We start from the raw sequence: 27,631 nt of genomic DNA, 5'->3' as shown, positions 1-27,631 counted from the left end.
AGACGCCACGAGCGTTTAGCGACGAACATGAAGAAAGAGAGCCCGATGTACTAGAAATGAATCTCAAGAGCACGGACTGTTCGGCGAGTTGGTGCATTGCAAGCAGGTACAAGCGCAGAAAAACATCAAAACACGAAGAGACGGAGAAATCACAAGCGCTTAGTGACGAACATGAAGAAAGAGATCCCGATGTACTGGAAATGAAGCTCAGGAACACGTACTTTTGGGCGACTTGGTGCATTGCAGACAAATACAAACGCATAAAAAACAAAAACACACGCAGAAATACACGGAGACACAACGAGGGTCTAGAGACAAGCATGAAGAAAGAGAGCCCGATGTACTAGAAGTTAAGCTCAGGAGGAGAGACTGCTGGGCGAGTTAATATATTGCAAACGCGTACAACCGCAAAAACACACAAACACACAAAGAAGGAGACGGAGACAACACGAGCGCTTAGAGACGAACATGAACAAAGAGTGCCCGATATGCTAGAATTGAAGTTCAGGAGCACGAACAGTTGGGTGAGTTGGTGCATTGCAAACAATTACAAGCGCGCAAAAAACAAAAACACAGGAAAAATAGACGCAGACACCACGAGCGGTTAGAGGTGAGCACGAAGAAAGAGAGCCCGTTGTACAAGAGATGAAGCTCAGGAGCACAGGCTGTTGGGCGAGTTGGTGCATTGCAAACACGTACAAGCACAAAAAAACACAAACACACGAAGAAACAGGCTGAGACACCACGAGCGCTTAGAGATGAACATGAAGAAAGAGACCCCGAAAAACTAGAAGTGAAGCTCAGGAACAAGGACTGTTGGGCGACTTGGTGCATTGCAAATACGCACAAGCACACAAAAAACACAAACACACGAAGAAAGAGACAGAGCCACCACGAGCACTTAGAGACGAAGATGAAGAAATAGAGCCCGATGTACTAGAAATGAAGCTCAGGAAGACGAACTGCTGGGCGTGTTGGTGCCTTGCAAACAATTACAAGCGCACAAAAACTCAAACACGTGAAGAAGGAGACGGAGACACCACGAGCACTTAGAGACGAATATGAAGAAAGGGAGCCAGATGTATTGGAAATGAAGCTCAGGAGCACTGACTGTAGGGCGAGTTGGTGCATTGCAGACACGTACAAGCACACAAAAACACAAACACACGAAGAAAGAGACTGAGACACCACGAGAGCTCAGAGATGAACATGAAGAGAGCCTGAGAAACTAGAAATGAAGCTCAGTAACACGGACTGTTGGGCGACTTGGTGCATTGGAAACAAGTACAAGCGCACAAAAAACACAAACACACGAAGATAGAGTCGGAGACGCCGCTAGCGCTTAGAGACGAAGATGACGAAATAGAGCCCGATGTACTAGAAATGAAGCTCAGGAGCGCTGTCTGTTGGGCGAGTTGGTGCATTGCAAACACGTACAAGCACAGAAAAACACAAACACGAAGAAAGAGGCTGAGACACCACGAGCGCTTAGAGACGAACATGAAGAAAGGGAGCCAGATGTATTGGAAATGAAGCTCAGGACCACTGACTGTAGGGCGAGTTGGTGCATTGCAAACACGTACAAGCACACAAAACATAAACACACGAAGAGACTGAGACACCACGAGCGCTAAGAGACGAACATGAAGAAAGAGAGCCCGATGTATAGAAAATGATGCTCAGAAGCACGGACTGTTGGGCGAGTTGGTGCATTGGAAACAAGTACAAGCGCACAAAAAACACAAACACACGAAGATAGAGTCGGAGACGCCGCGAGCACTTAGAGACGAAGATGAAGAAATAGAGCCCGATGTACTAGAAATGAAGCTCAGGAGCACGGACTGTTGGGCGAGTTGGTGCAATGCAAACAAGTACAAGCGCACAAAAACACAAACACACGAAGAAGGAGACGGAGACACCACGAGCGCTTAGAGGCGAGCATGAAGAAAGAGAGCCAGTTGTACTAGAAATGAAGCTCAGGAGCACGGACTGTTGGGCTAATAGGTGAATTGCAAACACGTTCAAGCGCACAAAAAGCACAATCACACGAAGAATGAGACTGAGACACCACGAGCGCTTAGAGACGAACATGAAGAAAGAGAACACGATGTATTAGAAATGAAACTCAGGAGCACGGACTGTTGGGCGAGTTGGTGCATTGCAAATACGTACAAGCTCACAAAAAACACAAACACACGCAGAAAGACACGGAGACACCACGAGCCCTTATAGACGAACATGAAGAAAGAGAGCCCGATGTATAGGAAATGAAGCTCAGGAGCATGGACTGCTAGGCGAGTTGGTGCATTGAAGACATGTACAAGCGCACAAAAAACAGAAAAACACGAAGAAAGAAGCTGAGACGCCACGAGCGTTTAGCGACGAACATGAAGAAAGAGAGCCCGATGTACTAGAAATGAATCTCAGGAGCACAGACTGTTCGGCGAGGTGGTGCATTGCAAGCAGGTACAAGCACAGAAAAACATAAAATTACGAATAGACGGAGAAATCACGAGCCCTTAGTGACGAACATGAAAAGAGAGCCCGATGTACTGGAAATGAAGCTCAGGAGCACGAACTGCTGGGCGTGTTGGTGCCTTGCAAACAATTACAAGCGCACAAAAACACAAACACGTGAAGAAGGAGACGGAGACACCACGAGCACTTAGAGACGAACATGAAGAAAGGGAGCCAGATGTATTGGAAATGAAGCTCAGGAGCATGAATGTAGGGCGAGTTGGTGCATTGCAGACACGTACAAGCACACAAAAACACAAACACACGAAGAAAGATACTGAGACACCACGAGCGCTTAGAGACGAACATGAAGAAAGAGAGCCCGATGTATTGAAAATGAAGCTCAGGAGCACGGACTGTTGGGCGAGTTGGTGCATTGCAAAGAGGTACAAGCACACAAAAACACAAACACACGAAGGAAGAGACTGAGACACCACGAGCGCTTAGAGACGAACATGAAGAAAGAGAGCCCGATGTATTGAAAATGAAGCTCAGGAGCACGGACTGTTGAGCGAGTTGGTGCATTGGAAACAAGTACAAGCGCACAAAAAACACAAACACACGAAGATAGAGTCGGAGACGCCGCGAGCGCTTAGAGACGAAGATGAAGAAATAGAGCCCGATGAACTAGAAATGAAGATCAGGAGCACGGACTGTTGGGCGATTTGGTGCATTGCATACACGTACAAGCACACAAAAACACAAACACGAAGAAAGAGGCTGAGACACCACGAGCGCTTAGAGACGAACATGAAGAAAGGAAGCAAGATGTATTGGAAATGAAGCTCAGGAGCACTGACTGCAGGGCGAGTTGGTGCATTGCAAAGAGGTACAAGCACGCAAAAACACAAACACACGAAGGAAGAGACTGAGACACCACGAGCGCTAAGAGACGAACATCAGAAAGAGAGCCCGATGTATAGAAAATGATGCTCAGGAGCACGGACTGTTGGGCGAGTTGGTGCATTGGAAACAAGTACAAGCGCACAAAAAACACAAACACGGAGAAGTAGACGGAGACACCACGAGCGCTTAGAGACGAACATGATGAAAGAGAGCGCCATGTATTAGAAATGAATCCCAGGAGCACGGACTGCTGGGCGATTTGGTGCATTGCATGCACGTACAAGCGCACAAAAAACACAAACACATGAAGAAAGAGACTGAGACGCCACGACCGCTTAGAGACGAACATGGAGAAAGAGAGCCCGATGTACTAGAAATGAAGCTCAGGAGTACGGACTGTTGGGCTAATAGGTGAATTGCAAACACGTTCAAGCGCACAAAAAGCACAATCACACGAAGAATGAGACTGAGACACCACGAGCGCTTAGAGACGAACATGAAGAAAGAGAACACGATGTATTAGAAATGAAACTCAGGAGCACGGACTGTTGGGCGAGTTGGTGCATTGCAAATACGTACAAGCTCACAAAAAACATAAACACACGCAGAAAGACACGCAGACACCACGAGCACTTATAGACGAACATGAAGAAAGAGAGCCCGATGTATTGGAAATGAAGCTCAGGAGCATGGACTGCTATGCGAGTTGGTGCATTGAAGACATGTACAAGCGCACAAAAAACAGAAAAACACGATGAAAGAAGCTGAGACGCCACGAGCGTTTAGCGACGAACATGAAGAAAGAGAGCCCGATGTACTAGAAATGAATCTCAAGAGCACGGACTGTTCGGCGAGTTGGTGCATTGCAAGCAGGTACAAGCGCAGAAAAACATCAAAACACGAAGAGACGGAGAAATCACAAGCGCTTAGTGACGAACATGAAGAAAGAGATCCCGATGTACTGGAAATGAAGCTCAGGAACACGTACTTTTGGGCGACTTGGTGCATTGCAGACAAATACAAACGCATAAAAAACAAAAACACACGCAGAAATACACGGAGACACAACGAGGGTCTAGAGACAAGCATGAAGAAAGAGAGCCCGATGTACTAGAAGTTAAGCTCAGGAGGAGAGACTGCTGGGCGAGTTAATATATTGCAAACGCGTACAACCGCAAAAACACACAAACACACAAAGAAGGAGACGGAGACAACACGAGCGCTTAGAGACGAACATGAACAAAGAGTGCCCGATATGCTAGAATTGAAGTTCAGGAGCACGAACAGTTGGGTGAGTTGGTGCATTGCAAACAATTACAAGCGCGCAAAAAACAAAAACACAGGAAAAAATAGACGCAGACACCACGAGCGGTTAGAGGTGAGCACGAAGAAAGAGAGCCCGTTGTACTAGAGATGAAGCTCAGGAGCACAGGCTGTTGGGCGAGTTGGTGCATTGCAAACACGTACAAGCACAAAAAAACACAAACACACGAAGAAACAGGCTGAGACACCACGAGCGCTTAGAGATGAGCATGAAGAAAGAGACCCCGAAAAACTAGAAGTGAAGCTCAGGAACAAGGACTGTTGGGCGACTTGGTGCATTGCAAATACGCACAAGCACACAAAAAACACAAACACACGAAGAAAGAGACAGAGCCACCACGAGCACTTAGAGACGAAGATGAAGAAATAGAGCCCGATGTACTAGAAATGAAGCTCAGGAAGACGAACTGCTGGGCGTGTTGGTGCCTTGCAAACAATTACAAGCGCACAAAAACTCAAACACGTGAAGAAGGAGACGGAGACACCACGAGCACTTAGAGACGAATATGAAGAAAGGGAGCCAGATGTATTGGAAATGAAGCTCAGGAGCACTGACTGTAGGGCGAGTTGGTGCATTGCAGACACGTACAAGCACACAAAAACACAAACACACGAAGAAAGAGACTGAGACACCACGAGAGCTCAGAGATGAACATGAAGAGAGCCTGAGAAACTAGAAATGAAGCTCAGTAACACGGACTGTTGGGCGACTTGGTGCATTGGAAACAAGTACAAGCGCACAAAAAACACAAACACACGGAGATAGAGTCGGAGACGCCGCTAGCGCTTAGAGACGAAGATGACGAAATAGAGCCCGATGTACTAGAAATGAAGCTCAGGAGCGCTGTCTGTTGGGCGAGTTGGTGCATTGCAAACACGTACAAGCACAGAAAAACACAAACACGAAGAAAGAGGCTGAGACACCACGAGCGCTTAGAGACGAACATGAAGAAAGGGAGCCAGATGTATTGGAAATGAAGCTCAGGAGCACTGACTGTAGGGCGAGTTGGTGCATTGCAAACACGTACAAGCACACAAAACATAAACACACGAAGAGACTGAGACACCACGAGCGCTAAGAGACGAACATGAAGAAAGAGAGCCCGATGTATAGAAAATGATGCTCAGAAGCACGGACTGTTGGGCGAGTTGGTGCATTGGAAACAAGTACAAGCGCACAAAAAACACAAACACACGAAGATAGAGTCGGAGACGCCGCGAGCACTTAGAGACGAAGATGAAGAAATAGAGCCCGATGTACTAGAAATGAAGCTCAGGAGCACGGACTGTTGGGCGAGTTGGTGCAATGCAAACAAGTACAAGCGCACAAAAACACAAACACACGAAGAAGGAGACGGAGACACCACGAGCGCTTAGAGGCGAGCATGAAGAAAGAGAGCCAGTTGTACTAGAAATGAAGCTCAGGAGCACGGACTGTTGGGCTAATAGGTGAATTGCAAACACGTTCAAGCGCACAAAAAGCACAATCACACGAAGAATGAGACTGAGACACCACGAGCGCTTAGAGACGAACATGAAGAAAGAGAACACGATGTATTAGAAATGAAACTCAGGAGCACGGACTGTTGGGCGAGTTGGTGCATTGCAAATACGTACAAGCTCACAAAAAACACAAACACACGCAGAAAGACACGGAGACACCACGAGCCCTTATAGACGAACATGAAGAAAGAGAGCCCGATGTATAGGAAATGAAGCTCAGGAGCATGGACTGCTAGGCGAGTTGGTGCATTGAAGACATGTACAAGCGCACAAAAAACAGAAAAACACGAAGAAAGAAGCTGAGACGCCACGAGCGTTTAGCGACGAACATGAAGAAAGAGAGCCCGATGTACTAGAAATGAATCTCAGGAGCACGGACTGTTCGGCGAGGTGGTGCATTGCAAGCAGGTACAAGCACAGAAAAACATAAAATTACGAAGAGACGGAGAAATCACGAGCCCTTAGTGACGAACATGAAAAGAGAGCCCGATGTACTGGAAATGAAGCTCAGGAGCACGAACTGCTGAGCGTGTTGGTGCCTTGCAAACAATTACAAGCGCACAAAAACACAAACACGTGAAGAAGGAGACGGAGACACCACGAGCACTTAGAGACGAACATGAAGAAAGGGAGCCAGATGTATTGGAAATGAAGCTCAGGAGCACTGAATGTAGGGCGAGTTGGTGCATTGCAGACACGTAGAAGCACACAAAAACACAAACACACGAAGAAAGATACTGAGACACCACGAGCGCTTAGAGACGAACATGAAGAAAGAGAGCCCGATGTATTGAAAATGAAGCTCAGGAGCACGGACTGTTGGGCGAGTTGGTGCATTGCAAAGCGGTACAAGCACACAAAAACACAAACACACGAAGGAAGAGACTGAGACACCACGAGCGCTTAGAGACGAACATGAAGAAAGAGAGCCCGATGTATTGAAAATGAAGCTCAGGAGCACGGACTGTTGAGCGAGTTGGTGCATTGGAAACAAGTACAAGCGCACAAAAAACACAAACACACGAAGATAGAGTCGGAGACGCCGCGAGCGCTTAGAGACGAAGATGAAGAAATAGAGCCCGATGAACTAGAAATGAAGCTGAGGAGCACGGACTGTTGGGCGATTTGGTGCATTGCATACACGTACAAGCGCACAAAAACACAAACACACGAAGAAAGAGACTGAGACGCCACGACCGCTTAGAGACGAACATGAAGAAAGAGAGCCCGATGTGCTAGAAATGAAGCTCAGGAGCACGGACTGTTGGGCGAGTTGGTGCATTGCAAACAATTACAAGCGCACAAAAACACAAACACACGAAGAAGGAGACGGAGACATCACGAGCGCTTAGAGGCGAGCATGAAGAAAGAGAGCCAGTTGTACTAGAAATGAAGCTCAGGAGCACGGACTGTTGGGCTAATAGGTGAATTGCAAACACGTTCAAGCGCACAAAAAGCACAATCACACGAAGAATGAGACTGACACACCACGAGCGCTTAGAGACGAGCATGAAGAAAGAGAACACGATGTTTTAGAAATGAAACTCTGGAGCATGGACTGCTAGGCGAGTTGGTGCATTGAAGACATGTACAAGCGCACAAAAAACAGAAAAACACGAAGAAAGAAGCTGAGACGCCACGAGCGTTTAGCGGCGAACATGAAGAAAGAGAGCCCGATGTACTAGAAATGAATCTCAGGAGCACGGACTGTTCGGCGAGCTGGTGCATTGCAAGCAGGTACAAGCGCAGAAAAACATAAAAACACGAAGAGACGGAGAAATCACAAGTGCTTAGTGACGAACATGAAGGAAGAGATCCCGATGTACTGGAAATGAAGCTCAGGAACACGTACTGTTGGGCGACTTGGTGCATTGCAGACAAATACAAACGCATAAAAAACAAAAACACACGCAGAAATACACGGAAACACAACGAGGGTCTAGAGACAAGCATGAAGAAAGAGAGCCCGATGTACTAGAAGTTAAGCTCAGGAGGAGAGACTGCTGGGCGAGTTAATGCATTGCAAACGCGTACAACCGCAAAAACACACAAACACACAAAGAAGGAGACGGAGACAACACGAGCGCTTAGAGACGAACATGAACAAAGAGAGCCCGATGTGCTAGAATTGAAGTTCAGGAGCACGAACAGTTTGGTGAGTTGGTGCATTGCAAACAATTACAAGCGCGCAAAAACAAAAACACAGGAAAAAATAGACGCAGACACCACGAGCGGTTAGAGGCGAGCACGAAGAAAGAGACCCCGAAAAACTAGAAGTGAAGCTCAGGAACACGGACTGTTGGGCGACTTGGTGCATTGCAAATACGCACAAGCACACAAAGAACACAAACACACGAAGAAAGAGACAGAGCCACCACGAGCACTTAGAGACGAAGATGAAGAAATAGAGCCCGATGTACTAGAAATGAAGCTCAGGAGCACGAACTGCTGGGCGTGTTGGTGCCTTGCAAACAATTACAATCGCACAAAAACTCAAACACGTGAAGAAGGAGACGGAGACACCACGAGCACTTAGAGACGAATATGAAGAAAGGGAGCCAGATGTATTGGAAATGAAGCTCAGGAGCACTGACTGTAGGGCGAGTTGGTGCATTGCACACACGTACAAGCACACAAAAACACAAACACACGAAGAAAGAGACTGAGACACCAAGAGAGCTCAGAGATGAACATGAAGAAAGAGAGCCTGAGAAACTAGAAATGAAGCTCAGCAAAACGGACTGTTGGGCGACTTGGTGCATTGGAAACAAGTACAAGCGCACAAAAAACACAAGCACACGAAGATAGAGTCGGAGACGCCGCTAGCGCTTAGAGACGAAGATGACGAAATAGAGCCCGATGTACTAGAAATGAAGCTCAGGAGCGCTGTCTGTTGGGCGAGTTGGTGCATTGCAAACACGTACAAGCACAGAAAAACACAAACACGAAGAAAGAGGCTGAGACACCACGAGCGCTTAGAGACGAACATGAAGAAAGGGAGCCAGATGTATTGGAAATGAAGCTCAGGAGCACTGACTATAGGGCGAGTTGGTGCATTGCAAACACGTACAAGCACAGAAAAACACAAACACGAAGAAAGAGGCTGAAACACCACGAGCGCTTAGAGACGAACATGAATAAAGGGAGCCAGATGTAGTAGAAATGAAGCTCAGGAGCACTGACTGTAGGGCGAGTTGGTGCATTGCAAACACGTACAAGCACACAAAACATAAACACACGAAGAGACTGAGACACCACGAGCGCTAAGAGACGAACATGAAGAAAGAGAGGCCGATGTATAGAAAATGATGCTCAGGAGCACGGACTGCTGGGCGAGTTGGTGCCATGCAAACAATTACAAGCGCACAAAAACACAAACACGGAGGAGACGGAGGCACCACGAGCGCTTAGAGACGAACATGAAGAAAGAGAGCGCCATGTATTAGAAATGAATCTCAGGAGCACGGACTGCTGGGCGATTTGGTGCATTGCATGCACGTACAAGCGCACAAAAAACACAAACACATGAAGAAACAGACTGAGACGCCACGACCGCTTAGAGACGAACATGGAGAAAGAGAGCCCGATGTACTAGAAATGAAGCTCAGGAGCACGGACTGTTGGGCGAGTTGGTGCATTGCAAGCAATTACAAGCGCACAAAAACACAAACACTCGAAGAAGGATACGGAGACACCACGAGCGCTTAGAGGCGAGCATGAAGAAAGAGAGCCAGTTGTACTAGAAATGAAGCTCAGGAGCACGGACTGTTGGCCTAATAGGTGAATTGCAAACACGTTCAAGCGCACAAAAAGCACAATCACACGAAGAATGAGACTGAGACACCACAAGCGCTTAGAGACGAACATGAAGAAAGAGAACACGATGTATTAGAAATGAAACTCAGGCGCACGGACTGTTGGGCGAGTTGGTGCATTGCAAATACGTACAAGCTCACAAAAAACACAAACACAGGAAGAAAGAGACAGAGCCACCACGAGCACTTAGAGACGAAGATGAAGAAATAGAGCCCAGAGTACTAGAAATGAAGCTCAGGAGCACGAACTGCTGGAGGAGTTGGTGCCTTGCAAACAATTACAAGAGCACAAAAACACAAACACACGAAGAAGGAGACGGAAACACCACGAGCACTTAGAGACGAACATGAAGAAAGGGAGCCAGATGTATTGGAAATGAAGCTCAGGAGCACTGACTGTAGGGCGAGTTGGTGCATTGCAGACAAATACAAACGCATAAAAAACAATAACACACGCAGAAATACACGGAGACACAACGAGGGTCTAGAGACAAACATGAAGAAAGAGAGCCCGATGTACTAGAAGTTAAGCTCAGGAGGACAGACTGCTGGGCGAGTTAATGCATTGCAAACGCGTACAAGCGCAAAAACACACAAACACACAAAGAAGGAGACGGACACAAAACGAGCGCTTAGAGACGAACATGAACAAAGAGAGCGCGATGTGCTAGAATTGAAGCTCAGGAGCACGGGCTGTTGGGCGAGTTGGTGCATTGCAAACACGTACAAGCACACAAAAACACAAACACACGAAGAAACAGGCTGAGACACCCCGAGCACTTAGAGATGAACATGAAGAAAGAGACCCCGAAAAACTAGAAGTGAAGCTCAGGAACACGGACTGTTGGGCGACTTGGTGCATTGCAAATACGCACAAGCACACAAAGAACACAAACACACGAAGAAAGAGACAGAGCCACCACGAGCACTTAGAGACGAAGATGAAGAAATAGAGCCCGATGTACTAGAAATGAAGCTCAGGAGCACGAACTGCTGGGCGTGTTGGTGCCTTGCAAACAATTACAATCGCACAAAAACTCAAACACGTGAAGAAGGAGACGGAGACACCACGAGCACTTAGAGACGAATATGAAGAAAGGGAGCCAGATGTATTGGAAATGAAGCTCAGGAGCACTGACTGTAGGGCGAGTTGGTGCATTGCAGACACGTACAAGCACACAAAAACACAAACACACGAAGAAAGAGACTGAGACACCAAGAGAGCTCAGAGATGAACATGAAGAAAGAGAGCCTGAGAAACTAGAAATGAAGCTCAGCAACACGGACTGTTGGGCGACTTGGTGCATTGGAAACAAGTACAAGCGCACAAAAAACACAAGCACACGAAGATAGAGTCGGAGACGCCGCGAGCGCTTAGAGACGAAGATGACGAAATAGAGCCCGATGTACTTACTAGAAATGAAGCTCAGGAGCGCTGTCTGTTGGGCGAGTTGGTGCATTGCAAACACGTACAAGCACAGAAAAACACAAACACGAAGAAAGAGGCTGAAACACCACGAGCGCTTAGAGACGAACATGAATAAAGGGAGCCAGATGTAGTAGAAATGAAGCTCAGGAGCACTGACTGTAGGGCGAGTTGGTGCATTGCAAACACGTACAAGCACACAAAACATAAACACACGAAGAGACTGAGACACCACGAGCGCTAAGAGACGAACATGAAGAAAGAGAGGCCGATGTATAGAAAATGATGCTCAGGAGCACGGACTGCTGGGCGAGTTGGTGCCATGCAAACAATTACAAGCGCACAAAAACACAAACACGGAGGAGACGGAGGCACCACGAGCGCTTAGAGACGAACATGAAGAAAGAGAGCGCCATGTATTAGAAATGAATCTCAGGAGCACGGACTGCTGGGCGATTTGGTGCATTGCATGCACGTACAAGCGCACAAAAAACACAAACACATGAAGAAACAGACTGAGACGCCACGACCGCTTAGAGACGAACATGGAGAAAGAGAGCCCGATGTACTAGAAATGAAGCTCAGGAGCACGGACTGTTGGGCGAGTTGGTGCATTGCAAGCAATTACAAGCGCACAAAAACACAAACACTCGAAGAAGGATACGGAGACACCACGAGCGCTTAGAGGCGAGCATGAAGAAAGAGAGCCAGTTGTACTAGAAATGAAGCTCAGGAGCACGGACTGTTGGGCTAATAGGTGAATTGCAAACACGTTCAAGCGCACAAAAAGCACAATCACACGAAGAATGAGACTGAGACACCACAAGCGCTTAGAGACGAACATGAAGAAAGAGAACACGATGTATTAGAAATGAAACTCAGGCGCACGGACTGTTGGGCGAGTTGGTGCATTGCAAATACGTACAAGCTCACAAAAAACACAAACACAGGAAGAAAGAGACAGAGCCACCACGAGCACTTAGAGACGAAGATGAAGAAATAGAGCCCGGAGTACTAGAAATGAAGCTCAGGAGCACGAACTGCTGGAGGAGTTGGTGCCTTGCAAACAATTACAAGAGCACAAAAACACAAACACATGAAGAAGGAGACGGAAACACCACGAGCACTTAGAGACGAACATGAAGAAAGGGAGCCAGATGTATTGGAAATGAAGCTCAGGAGCACTGACTGTAGGGCGAGTTGGTGCATTGCAGACAAATACAAACGCATAAAAAACAATAACACACGCAGAAATACACGGAGACACAACGAGGGTCTAGAGACAAACATGAAGAAGGAGAGCCCGATGTACTAGAAGTTAAGCTCAGGAGGACAGACTGCTGGGCGAGTTAATGCATTGCAAACGCGTACAAGCGCAAAAACACACAAACACACAAAGAAGGAGACGGAGACAACACGAGCGCTTAGAGACGAACATGAACAAAGAGAGCGCGATGTGCTAGAATTGAAGCTCAGGAGCACGGGCTGTTGGGCGAGTTGGTGCATTGCAAACACGTACAAGCACACAAAAACACAAACACACGAAGAAACAGGCTGAGACACCCCGAGCACTTAGAGATGAACATGAAGAAAGAGACCCCGAAAAACTAGAAATGAAGCTCAGGAACACGGACTGTTGGGCGACTTGGTCCATTGCAAATACGCACAAGCACACAAAAACACAAACACACGAAGAAAGAGACAGAGCCACCACGAGCACTTAGATACGAAGATGAAGATATAGAGCCCCATGTACTAGAAATGAAGCTCAGGAGCACGAACTGCTGGGCGTGTTGGTGCCTTGCAAACAATTACAAGCGCACAAAAATACAAACACGAGAAGAAGGAGACGGAGACACCACGAGCACTTAGAGACGAACATGAAGAAAGGGAGCCAGATGTATTGGAAATGAAGCTCAGGAGCACTGAATGCAGGGCGAGTTGGTGCATTGCAGACATGTACAAGCACACAAAAGCACAAACACACGAAGAAAGATACTGAGACACCACGAGCGCTTAGAGACGAACATGAAGAAAGAGAGCCCGATGTATTGAAAATGAAGCTCAGGAGCACGGACTGTTGGGCGAGTTGGTGCATTGCAAACACGTACAAGCACACAAAAACACAAACACACGAAGAAAGAGTCTGAGACACCACGAGAGCTCAGAGATGAACATGAAGAAAGAGATCCTGAGAAACTAGAAATGAAGCTCAGCAACACGGACTGTTGGGCGACTTGGTGCGTTGGAAACAAGTACAAGCGCACAAAAAACACAGACACACGAAGATAGAGTCGGAGACGCCGCGAGCGCTTAGAGACGAAGATGACGAAATACAGCCCGATGTACTAGAAATGAAGCTCAGGAGCGCGGACTGTGGGGCGAGTTGGTGCATTGCAAACACGTACAAGCACACAAAAACACAAACACGAAGAAAGACGCTGAGACACCACGAGCGCTTAGAGACGAACATGAAGAAAGGAAGCAAGATGTATTAGAAATGAAGCTCAGGAGCACTGACTGTAGGGCGAGTTGGTGCATTGCAAAGAGGTACAAGCACACAAAAACACAAACACACGAAGGAAGAGACTGAGACACCACGAGCGCTTAGAGACGAACGTGAAGAAAGAGAGCCCGATGTATTGAAAATGAAGCTCAGGAGCACGGACTGTTGAGCGAGTTGGTGCATTGGAAACAAGTACAAGCGCACAAAAAACACAAACACACGAAGATAGAGTCGGAGACGCCGCGAGAGCTTAGAGACGAAGATGAAGAAATAGAGCCCGATGAACTAGAAATGAAGCTCAGGAGCACGAACTGCTGGGCGAGTTGGTGCCTTGCAAAAAATTACAAGCGCACAAAAACACAATACGGAGAAGGAGACGGAGACACCACGAGCGCTTAGAGACGAACAAGAAGAAAGAGAGCGCCATGTATTAGAAATGAATATCAGGAGCACGGACTGTTGGGCGATTTGGTGCATTGCATACACGTACAAGCGCACAAGAACACAAACACACGAAGAAAGAAACTGAGACGCCACGACCGCTTAGAGACGAACATGGAGAAAGAGAGCCCGATGTACTAGAAATGAAGCTCAGGAGCACGGACTGTTGGGCGAGTTGGTGCATTGCAAACAATTACAAGCGCACAAGAACACAAACACACGAAGAAGGAGACGGAGACATCACGAGCGCTTAGAGGCGATCATGAAGAAAGAGAGCCAGTTGTACTAGAAATGAAGCTCAGGAGCACGGATTGTTGGGCGAGTTTGTGCATTGCAAACAATTACAAGCGCACAAAAACACAAACACACGAGGAAGGAGACGGAGACACCACGAGCGCTTAGAGGCGAGCATGAAGAAAGAGAGCCAGTTGTACTAGAAATGAAGCTCAGGAGCACGGACTGTTGGGCTAATAGGTGAATTGCAAACACGTTCAAGCGCACAAAAAGCACAATCACACGAAGAATGAGACTGAGACACCACGAGCGCTTAGAGACGAACATGAAGAAAGAGAACACGATGTATTAGAAATGAAACTCAGGAGCATGGACTGCTAGGCGAGTTGGTGCATTGAAGACATGTACAAGCGCACAAAAAACAGAAAAACACGAAGAAAGAAGCTGAGACGCCACGAGCGTTCAGCGACGAACATGAAGAAAGAGAGCCCGGTGTACTAGAAATGAATCTCAGGAGCACGGACTGTTCGGCGAGATGGTGCATTGCAAGCAGGTACAAGCGCAGAAAAACATAAAAACACGAAGAGACGGAGAAATCACAAGTGCTTAGTGACGAACATGAAGGAAGAGATCCCGATGTACCGGAAATGAAGCTCAGGAACACGTACTGTTGGGCGACTTGGTGCATTGCAGACAAATACAAACGCATAAAAAACCAAAACACTCGCAGAAATACACGGAGACACAACGAGGGTGTAGAGACAAGCATGAAGAAAGAGAGCCCGATGTACTAGAAGTTAAGCTCAGGAGGAGAGACTGCTGGGCGAGTTAATGCATTGCAAACGCGTACAACCGCAAAAACACACAAACACACAAAGAAGGAGACGGAGACAACACGAGCGCTTAGAGACGAACATGAACAAAGAGAGCCCGATGTGCTAGAATTGAAGTTCAGGAGCACGAACAGTTGGGTTAGTTGGTGCATTGCAAACAATTACAAGCGCGCAAAAACAAAAACACAGGAAAAAATAGACGCAGACACCACGAGCGGCTAGAGGCGAGCACGAAGAAAGAGAGCCCGTTGTACTGGAGATGAACCTCAGTTGCACGGGCTGTTGGGCGAGTTGGTGCATTGCAAACACGTACAAGCACACAAAAACACAAACACACGAAGAAACAGGCTGAGACACCGCGAGCGCTTAGAGATGAACATGAAGAAAGAGACCCCGAAAAACTAGAAGTGAAGCTCAGGAACACGGACTGTTGGGCGACTTGGTGCATTGCAAATACGCACAAGCACACAAAAAACACAAACACACGAAGAAAGAGACAGAGCCACCACGAGCACTTAGAGACGAAGATGAAGAAATAGAGCCCGATGTACTAGAAATGAAGCTCAGGAGCACGAACTGCTTGGCGTGTTGGTGCCTTGCAAACAATTACAAGCGCACAAAAACTCAAACACGTGAAGAAGGAGACGGAGACACCACGAGCACTTAGAGACGAATATGAAGAAAGGGAGCCAGATGTATTGGAAATGAAGGTCAGGAGCACTGACTGTAGGGCAAGTTGGTGCATTGCAGACACGTACAAGCACACAAAAACACAAACACACGAAGAAAGAGACTGAGACACCAAGAGAGCTCAGAGATGAACATGAAGAAAGAGAGCCTGAGAAACTAGAAATGAAGCTCAGCAACACGGACTGTTGGGCGACTTGGTGCATTGGAAACAAGTACAAGCGCACAAAAAACACAAGCACACGAAGATAGAGTCGGAGACGCCGCGAGCGCTTAGAGACGAAGATGACGAAATAGAGCCCGATGTACTTACTAGAAATGAAGCTCAGGAGCGTTGTCTGTTGGGCGAGTTGGTGCATTGCAAACACGTACAAGCACAGAAAAACACAAACACGAAGAAAGAGGCTGAGACACCACGAGCGCTTAGAGACGAACATGAAGAAAGGGAGCCAGATGTATTGGAAATGAAGCTCAGGAGCACTGACTATAGGGCGAGTTGGTGCATTGCAAAGAGGTACAAGCACACAAAAACACAAACACACGAAGGAAGAGACTGAAACACCACGAGCGCTTAGAGACGAATATGAATAAAGGGAGCCAGATGTTGTAGAAATGAAGCTCAGGAGCACTGACTGTAGGGCGAGTTGGTGCATTGCAAACACGTACAAGCACACAAAACATAAACACACGAAGAGACTGAGACACCACGAGCGCTAAGAGACGAACATGAAGAAAGAGAGCCCGATGTATAGAAAATGATGCTCAGGAGCACGGACTGCTGGGCGAGTTGGTGCCTTGCAAACAATTACAAGCGCACAAAAACACAAACACGGAGGAGACGGAGGCACCACGAGCGCTTAGAGACGAACATGAAGAAAGAGAGCGCCATGTATTAGAAATGAATCTCAGGAGCACGGACTGCTGGGCGATTTGGTGCATTGCATGCACGTACAAGCGCACAAAAAACACAAACACATGAAGAAACAGACTGAGACGCCACGACCGCTTAGAGACGAACATGGAGAAAGAGAGCCCGATGTACTAGAAATGAAGCTCAGGAGCACGGACTGTTGGGCGAGTTGGTGCATTGCAAGCAATTACAAGCGCACAAAAACACAAACACTCGAAGAAGGATACGGAGACACCACGAGCGCTTAGAGGCGAGCATGAAGAAAGAGAGCCAGTTGTACTAGAAATGAAGCTCAGGAGCACGGACTGTTGGGCTAATAGGTGAATTGCAAACACGTTCAAGCGCACAAAAAGCACAATCACACGAAGAATGAGACTGAGACACCACAAGCGCTTAGAGACGAACATGAAGAAAGAGAACACGATGTATTAGAAATGAAACTCAGGCGCACGGACTGTTGGGCGAGTTGGTGCATTGCAAATATGTACAAGCTCACAAAAAACACAAACACAGAAAGAAAGAGACAGAGCCACCACGAGCACTTAGAGACGAAGATGAAGAAATAGAGCCCGGAGAAAAAGAACCTTGGCACGAGAGAGGCACGTTTCTCGTGGAGCGAGTCGTGGAGTCAGCTGTCCCTGTTCCCACAGGCGGGCGTGGTCTCACTGGGCGGTGTCTGGTCGTATCAATAGCTTCTGATTGTTTGATTGTCTTTCGCTTTTGCAGGGCGCTTGCAGGTCGCTAGGGGCGCATGTCGACGTCCTCTCCTGGCCAGGGTAACTCCCCCTGGTCGGCCAGCCTCCCCCCTAACCAACTTCCCCTGGACGCCTTCTTTCGGGGTGGCGTCGGCACTATTCCCGTGGCCTTGGTTCCATCGGATGGTGGCGCCATTCGACTGAATAACCCGGATGCAGTTCAGACTGCGCTACAGGCGATTACGCCTCACTTCTTAAAAATCTGTGATGTCCGGCAGTACGGCAGAAGAGGCGTGGTGTGCAGGTCGGCCGACCAGGCCTGCATCATGGATTTGTTAACGTCCACAGCTTTTGGAAGCCAGTCGGTAAGCGCATTTATACCGCCGCACTTGGCGTGCTCTAAAGGGCTGGTGCGAGGGGTTGACCCACGCCTTAGCCCTAAGGAAACGCTAGAGAAACTCTCCTCTGCAGGGGTGATTTCTGTACATCGGTGCACTCGGGTCGTTGAGGAAACAAAACTTCCAACTGAAACGGTAATTGCCACCTTTGCGGGTCTCTCCTGTCCATCTGAGTTGAAGGTGTGGCCCCTGGTTTTCAGGGTCGATCCGTATTCTTCAAGGCCACTTCAATGCCGCAACTGCTGGAGGTTTGGCCACAGCGCGAACGCCTGCAAGTCGAGCTCAAGGTGCAGTGTGTGTGGTGGTAATCATGACCGTGTAGGAAGGTGTTCAAAAGATGAGATGTGTTGCTTGTGCAGCGGTAGTCACTCCGCCACATATTCTAATTGTCCTGCAAGGGCTGAGGAGGTTAAGGTGCTGGAAGTATTAGAAAAGCGCCGGTGCTCAAGGCGCGAGGCTATGGCTATTGTTAAAGAAAGGACGTACGGGTACTCAAGTGTGGCAGCACGGCAGACGACTGCGGTCGTGGATTCAAGTGTCAGATGCGATTGCTGCAGCGGTTGAAAAGGCAATGGCCAAGGTCATGGATCGGCTAGTGAATTCAATAACAGAGTGCATATCGCAAGTCATGGTGGCGCAAATGACCTCTTCAATAATGACCTCCAATGCTGCGTTCAAGTCATCCGTGGATCCTGCAGTACCTACTAAACTCAGTGCGGAGACACCTTCCCTTGTTTCAATGCAGCCGCAAAAAGAGCGCACGCCTCCAACTCATGTACCTGAAGTCACGATCGGAGCAATTGATGGGTGTGTTGAGCTGATGGAGCTCGATGCTCGAGCTCAGAAACGTAGCCGGTCTCCTTTAGCCGTTGCTGGTCCGTCTAGCTCCCCTCAATCCAAAACAAAAAAGAGTAATTCAGGAAAAACTGGTCACCACAGCATTTTGGAAAAGGCAGTTGCTGCTGCATATCTCTCGCCAGAATAGGGTCTCTGAGAGTGCTGCAGTGGAACTGCCGTTCCATTCAATCAGCTTTCACTGATTTAGTAACTCTTTCAAATCGATTTTCTCCTCATGTCATTGCGCTTCAAGAAACCTGGTTGTCGAAAGAGTTTTCATTTCAAATGGAACATTATCGAATTTTTAGAATGGACCGCCCATCAAGGGGGGGGGGGGCGGTTTGCTTCTGCTGGTTTCATCCAGATTTTGTCACAAGGCACGATTGGTGTTTCAGCGGGTGGACGCTCATTGCGAAATTCAGGCAGTGGATCTTTCAGTTCCTGGTTTCCATCCCATTACTGTCGCAAATGTATATTTTCCATCTGGGGTTCATGACTCACGGCCATTAGATTCCTTACTCTCTGTCAGCAGATGACATGTGTTGCTTGTTGGGGATTTCAATTCGCATCACTTGACTTGGGGTTATCGAACAGACCAGTGCGGTTTGCGTTTATGGGATTGGGCTTGTGTGAATAACCTAAACTGTCATAACTCGGGTTTTCCGACCTTTCTCCGTGGGCACTCCCGATCAGCATTGGATTTAACGTTTTCAACCCCAGGGGTAGCAGTTTCCTCCTGGACTCCGGTTGACTGTGCCACAAACAGTGACCATTTCCCACTCACTTTTGACATTGTGTGTCCGATGACTTCTATCGGCGGATTCAGTTGCACCCTAGTCGATTACAACAAGTTCAAAAGTTCACTCAGTTCAGAACTACACTCTTTGCCGAATTGGTCTCAGGAGAGCAGGGTGTTAGGCTTATGCTCTATTTTAGATCGGGTACGGAGGCAATCAGAGTTTACAGTGTGCGATAGCATAGGCACTTCTCAGAGCCCTTGGTGGAATGCAGAATGTTCAAAGGATTATAGGCGGCGCAAGGCAGCCTGGAAGAAATTTATCCATAATCAATGTCCCCGGAATTGGATCGATTATAAGTTTCTTGCAGCTACCTTCAAGCGCACAGTCGCTAGGGCAAAAGAAAAATATGATGAAGAGAATTATGCCCATCTATCAAAATCTAATAACAGACAAGCCTTGTTTCGCTTTCTGAGGTCAAGGAACAGGCTGCCACCACCTAACAACATCCCCTCTAATGTGCTGACTCCAGTAGAGCTTGCCAGGTCATTAGAAGAAATTGGCAAAGGCTTGGAACACCGTTTTTCGGCTGCGCTCTCTCACCCACAACTGCTTGGGAATCACTATGATGATTTCCTTAATGTCTCGGTTTCTGAGCTCTCCCAGGTGATAAATCGGTTACCTTCTGCAGCTCCTGGTCCTGACCGTGTCACCTCTGCGATGATTAAAATACTGTTCGACGAATCCCCCAATGCTATATTGGAGCTGGTAAATTACTCTATTAGAACCCCATGGATCCCGCATGTATGGCGTGTTTCTAAAATTATCCCGGTGCTTAAAAAGCCAGGCGAAGGGTTGGTCTTAGACAACATTCGACCAATTTCATTGACATCGAACCTGGTGAAATTGGTTGAACGCGTGCTGTATGGACGAATCATGCCCATTATTACTGAAAAGGGACTACTTAACCCCTGTCAGATTGGTTTCAAGCCTGGGTGCTCTATATGGTGTGCGCATACTGACCTCGAAAGCCGTGTCCGACTGGCGCGCCGGCGTCGACAGTATGCTGCGCTGGTAACTCTTGACATCTCGAAAGCATATGACAGTGTCGAACATGGGCCTCTGATGTACAGACTACGTGCTCTGGGATTGCCAAGTTATTTTGTGGAATGGGTGTCAGCTTTCCTGGCTGACAGAGAATTTTATTGTTGTCAACGCGGAGTTTCTACAAGGAAATTTCATCAATCTAGAGGTGTGCCTAAAGGTGCAGTTCTCTCCCCTGTTCTATTCAACCTCTTACTCAGTTCGATTCTGACTTCCCCTGACGTGACTACGTACGTGTATGCAGACGATATAGCTTTCTTTGCTGCTGCGAGTGATTTACATTCTGTGTATATGGTTTTACAGTCATATCTAAATTCCCTTGACCGATGGTTATCTGAATTACACTTAAGTCTTAATGTAAACAAGTGCGCTTTATTACCTTTTCCGGTTACTCAACAGGTACACATTTCATTGTCTTATCGTCATCATGTCATTCCTCAGGTATGTTCCCTAAAGTATCTCGGGGTAACTTATGATTCCTCTCTCTCTTGGCGGCTACATATAGATCAGGTTGCTGCGAAAGGGATTCGGGCGGTAGGCCTTCTGCGAAGGATGAGTAGCCCTCGCTGCGGTTTGCGCAGACATGCTCTGCTGCTGATTTACAAAATGTATATCCGGCCAATCTTGGAATTCGGTTGCGTTTTGTTTTCTGGAGCAGCTGCATACAAAATGCGCCCACTTCTGCTCTTAGAGCGAGAAGCTCTGCGCCTGTGTTTGGGCCTCCCTAAATACGTGGCAAACAATGTTTTGTATCTGGAAGCGCGGGTGCCGTCTCTTACTGCAAGGTTTCGCCTTTTGACAGTACAAACGTTTTTAAAGTTTTGCGACTCGGACCAGCATGCATCCGCGTTGATCTTCCTAAGGCAGCGAGCGGAGTTCTTGGGTGTCGGATGGTCTCGCCTTCAAACTCCCCAAATCTGTTTCGTTGAATCTTTGCTGGGCCCACTGAATGTGCGAATACCTGAAATTGTTCCGGTGCGGTCCATCCCTGCAAATGTGTCTATCATCTACGATGATATTTATCCACGTTATGCAAAATTACTGCCTTTCTCATGGTTAAATGGTATGTTGCAGGATTATTTGTCGACCTTCAGCTCACATGTTGCAATTGCGACTGATGGCTCGGTGTGTGCAGAAAAGGCAGGTGTAGGTATTTACTCCCAGTCCCTTGACTGGTCTTTTTCTCTCCGTCTCCAAGATTTCACTCCTATCTATCTGGCTGAGTTTCTAGCAGTGGTTCTCGCTTTGCGAAAGGTACCAATTTCTTTATCAGCAGTAATAATAATTACGGACTCGTTATCTTTATGCACTTCCCTCTCGGCGTCCACTGAATCGCAGCTCTTTCGCATTCTAAAATTCCTGATCCCTCCACACATCGCATTAATTCGATTTCTTTGGGTTCCTGGGCACAGGGGTCTTCTATTAAATGAATCACCTGATGCCTTAGCGAAGGCAGCCCTGAGTGGACCGATTGTTGACCCGCTTCCAAAAACTGCTTACATCACGGCGGCACGCTTCCGACGGTACACTGTAATGAACGAACTGGGTGCATCAGCGCTTACTTCCTTGGACGACTTCCAGCACCTACTGTTCCCATGGAGAAGCTCAGTCTGGCGATCGCGCAATCTTGAAGTTTCCTTCACGAGGCTTCGCTGCCGAGTACCGCAACTAAATTTTTACCTATACAGGCCTGGTCTGGCGATCTCCCCATTGTGTCCGTATTGTGCGGAGCCGGAAACAATAGAGCACTTTCTTCTTTTTTGCCGTCGTTACTCATCGATTAGGAGGCGACTATTAGAAGTTCCAATACAGAATCTCAGTTTGCGCCTGTCTTCTGTGGTTGTTCTGTCTCTTGGCGCTTCTATGCTTGGCCATACCGATGGGAATGTTTGCTCTGCCGTTCAAAATTATCTACTGGAATCAAAACGTCTACCTTCATGATCTTTCGTCCTGCCCCTCCCATTATCAGCTTCTGTATTTCGGTTTTTTACAACCACTTATAGTAATCCCTACCCCTTCTTTGCCTAAATTTTAGTTTGTATGCCCCCCTAACCTCCTGCAACCTCCTCGGCTACGAAAACTGTGCGATCCAAATTTTGGTAGGTCATCCCATGCTTGCCACATGCAACTGGTCATTTAAATAGCCACCGCCTGGTTATGGCCAATCCCCCTTGTGGGTATGTGCCATTGTGTGAGGTCAACAACAACAACAACTACTAGAAATGAAGCTCAGGAGCGCGGACTGTGGGGCGAGTTGGTGCATTGCAAACACGTACAAGCACACAAAAACACAAACACGAAGAAAGACGCTGAGACACCACGAGCGCTTAGAGACGAACATGAAGAAAGGAAGCAAGATGTATTAGAAATGAAGCTCAGGAGCACTGACTGTAGGGCGAGTCGGTGCATTGCAAAGAGGTACAAGCACACAAAAACACAAACACACGAAGGAAGAGACTGAGACACCACGAGCGCTTAGAGACGAACGTGAAGAAAGAGAGCCCGATGTATTGAAAATGAAGCTCAGGAGCACGGACTGTTGAGCGAGTTGGTGCATTGGAAACAAGTACAAGCGCACAAAAAACACAAACACACGAAGATAGAGTCGGAGACGCCGCGAGAGCTTAGAGACGAAGATGAAGAAATAGAGCCCGATGAACTAGAAATGAAGCTCAGGAGCACGAACTGCTGGGCGAGTTGGTGCCTTGCAAAAAATTACAAGCGCACAAAAACACAATACGGAGAAGGAGACGGAGACACCACGAGCGCTTAGAGACGAACAAGAAGAAAGAGAGCGCCATGTATTAGAAATGAATATCAGGAGCACGGACTGTTGGGCGATTTGGTGCATTGCATACACGTACAAGCGCACAAGAACACAAACACACGAAGAAAGAAACTGAGACGCCACGACCGCTTAGAGACGAACATGGAGAAAGAGAGCCCGATGTACTAGAAATGAAGCTCAGGAGCACGGACTGTTGGGCGAGTTGGTGCATTGCAAACAATTACAAGCGCACAAGAACACAAACACACGAAGAAGGAGACGGAGACATCACGAGCGCTTAGAGGCGATCATGAAGAAAGAGAGCCAGTTGTACTAGAAATGAAGCTCAGGAGCACGGATTGTTGGGCGAGTTTGTGCATTGCAAACAATTACAAGCGCACAAAAACACAAACACACGAGGAAGGAGACGGAGACACCACGAGCGCTTAGAGGCGAGCATGAAGAAAGAGAGCCAGTTGTACTAGAAATGAAGCTCAGGAGCACGGACTGTTGGGCTAATAGGTGAATTGCAAACACGTTCAAGCGCACAAAAAGCACAATCACACGAAGAATGAGACTGAGACACCACGAGCGCTTAGAGACGAACATGAAGAAAGAGAACACGATGTATTAGAAATGAAACTCAGGAGCATGGACTGCTAGGCGAGTTGGTGCATTGAAGACATGTACAAGCGCACAAAAAACAGAAAAACACGAAGAAAGAAGCTGAGACGCCACGAGCGTTCAGCGACGAACATGAAGAAAGAGAGCCCGGTGTACTAGAAATGAATCTCAGGAGCACGGACTGTTCGGCGAGATGGTGCATTGCAAGCAGGTACAAGCGCAGAAAAACATAAAAACACGAAAGACGGAGAAATCACAAGTGCTTAGTGACGAACATGAAGGAAGAGATCCCGATGTACCGGAAATGAAGCTCAGGAACACGTACTGTTGGGCGACTTGGTGCATTGCAGACAAATACAAACGCATAAAAAACCAAAACACTCGCAGAAATACACGGAGACACAACGAGGGTGTAGAGACAAGCATGAAGAAAGAGAGCCCGATGTACTAGAAGTTAATCTCAGGAGGAGAGACTGCTGGGCGAGTTAATGCATTGCAAACGCGTACAACCGCAAAAACACACAAACACACAAAGAAGGAGACGGAGACAACACGAGCGCTTAGAGACGAACATGAACAAAGAGAGCCCGATGTGCTAGAATTGAAGTTCAGGAGCACGAACAGTTGGGTTAGTTGGTGCATTGCAAACAATTACAAGCGCGCAAAAACAAAAACACAGGAAAAAATAGACGCAGACACCACGAGCGGCTAGAGGCGAGCACGAAGAAAGAGAGCCCGTTGTACTGGAGATGAACCTCAGTTGCACGGGCTGTTGGGCGAGTTGGTGCATTGCAAACACGTACAAGCACACAAAAACACAAACACACGAAGAAACAGGCTGAGACACCGCGAGCGCTTAGAGATGAACATGAAGAAAGAGACCCCGAAAAACTAGAAGTGAATCTCAGGAACACGGACTGTTGGGCGACTTGGTGCATTGCAAATACGCACAAGCACACAAAAAACACAAACACACGAAGAAAGAGACAGAGCCACCACGAGCACTTAGAGACGAAGATGAAGAAATAGAGCCCGATGTACTAGAAATGAAGCTCAGGAGCACGAACTGCTGGGCGTGTTGGTGCCTTGCAAACAATTACAAGCGCACAAAAACTCAAACACGTGAAGAAGGAGACGGAGACACCACGAGCACTTAGAGACGAATATGAAGAAAGGGAGCCAGATGTATTGGAAATGAAGGTCAGGAGCACTGACTGTAGGGCGAGTTGGTGCATTGCAGACACGTACAAGCACACAAAAACACAAACACACGAAGAAAGAGACTGAGACACCAAGAGAGCTCAGAGATGAACATGAAGAAAGAGAGCCTGAGAAACTAGAAATGAAGCTCAGCAACACGGACTGTTGGGCGACTTGGTGCATTGGAAACAAGTACAAGCGCACAAAAAACACAAGCACACGAAGATAGAGTCGGAGACGCCGCGAGCGCTTAGAGACGAAGATGACGAAATAGAGCCCGATGTACTTACTAGAAATGAAGCTCAGGAGCGTTGTCTGTTGGGCGAGTTGGTGCATTGCAAACACGTACAAGCACAGAAAAACACAAACACGAAGAAAGAGGCTGAGACACCACGAGCGCTTAGAGACGAACATGAAGAAAGGGAGCCAGATGTATTGGAAATGAAGCTCAGGAGCACTGACTATAGGGCGAGTTGGTGCATTGCAAAGAGGTACAAGCACACAAAAACACAAACACACGAAGGAAGAGACTGAAACACCACGAGCGCTTAGAGACGAATATGAATAAAGGGAGCCAGATGTTGTAGAAATGAAGCTCAGGAGCACTGACTGTAGGGCGAGTTGGTGCATTGCAAACACGTACAAGCACACAAAACATAAACACACGAAGAGACTGAGACACCACGAGCGCTAAGAGACGAACATGAAGAAAGAGAGCCCGATGTATAGAAAATGATGCTCAGGAGCACGGACTGCTGGGCGAGTTGGTGCCTTGCAAACAATTACAAGCGCACAAAAACACAAACACGGAGGAGACGGAGGCACCACGAGCGCTTAGAGACGAACATGAAGAAAGAGAGCGCCATGTATTAGAAATGAATCTCAGGAGCACGGACTGCTGGGCGATTTGGTGCATTGCATGCACGTACAAGCGCACAAAAAACACAAACACATGAAGAAACAGACTGAGACGCCACGACCGCTTAGAGACGAACATGGAGAAAGAGAGCCCGATGTACTAGAAATGAAGCTCAGGAGCACGGACTGTTGGGCGAGTTGGTGCATTGCAAGCAATTACAAGCGCACAAAAACACAAACACTCGAAGAAGGATACGGAGACACCACGAGCGCTTAGAGGCGAGCATGAAGAAAGAGAGCCAGTTGTACTAGAAATGAAGCTCAGGAGCACGGACTGTTGGGCTAATAGGTGAATTGCAAACACGTTCAAGCGCACAAAAAGCACAATCACACGAAGAATGAGACTGAGACACCACAAGCGCTTAGAGACGAACATGAAGAAAGAGAACACGATGTATTAGAAATGAAACTCAGGCGCACGGACTGTTGGGCGAGTTGGTGCATTGCAAATATGTACAAGCTCACAAAAAACACAAACACAGAAAGAAAGAGACAGAGCCACCACGAGCACTTAGAGACGAAGATGAAGAATTAGAGCCCGGAGAAAAAGAACCTTGGCACGAGAGAGGCACGTTTCTCGTGGAGCGAGTCGTGGAGTCAGCTGTCCCTGTTCCCACAGGCGGGCGTGGTCTCACTGGGCGGTGTCTGGTCGTATCAATAGCTTCTGATTGCTTGATTGTCTTTCGCTTTTGCAGGGCGCTTGCAGGTCGCTAGGGGCGCATGTCGACGTCCTCTCCTGGCCAGGGTAACTCCCCCTGGTCGGCCAGCCTCCCCCCTAACCAACTTCCCCTGGACGCCTTCTTTCGGGGTGGCGTCGGCACTATTCCCGTGGCCTTGGTTCCATCGGATGGTGGCGCCATTCGACTGAATAACCCGGATGCAGTTCAGACTGCGCTACAGGCGATTACGCCTCACTTCTTAAAAATCTGTGATGTCCGGCAGTACGGCAGAAGAGGCGTGGTGTGCAGGTCGGCCGACCAGGCCTGCATCATGGATTTGTTAACGTCCACAGCTTTTGGAAGCCAGTCGGTAAGCGCATTTATACCGCCGCACTTGGCGTGCTCTAAAGGGCTGGTGCGAGGGGTTGACCCACGCCTTAGCCCTAAGGAAACGCTAGAGAAACTCTCCTCTGCAGGGGTGATTTCTGTACATCGGTGCACTCGGGTCGTTGAGGAAACAAAACTTCCAACTGAAACGGTAATTGCCACCTTTGCGGGTCTCTGCTGTCCATCTGAGTTGAAGGTGTGGCCCCTGGTTTTCAGGGTCGATCCGTATTCTTCAAGGCCACTTCAATGCCGCAACTGCTGGAG

Source organism: Amblyomma americanum, chromosome 1, assembly GCF_052857255.1.
Source record: "Amblyomma americanum isolate KBUSLIRL-KWMA chromosome 1, ASM5285725v1, whole genome shotgun sequence".
Lineage (NCBI taxonomy): Eukaryota > Metazoa > Arthropoda > Arachnida > Ixodida > Ixodidae > Amblyomma > Amblyomma americanum.
The sequence above is the reverse complement of the archived record's forward strand: the minus strand, read 5'-3'. Positions refer to the sequence as shown.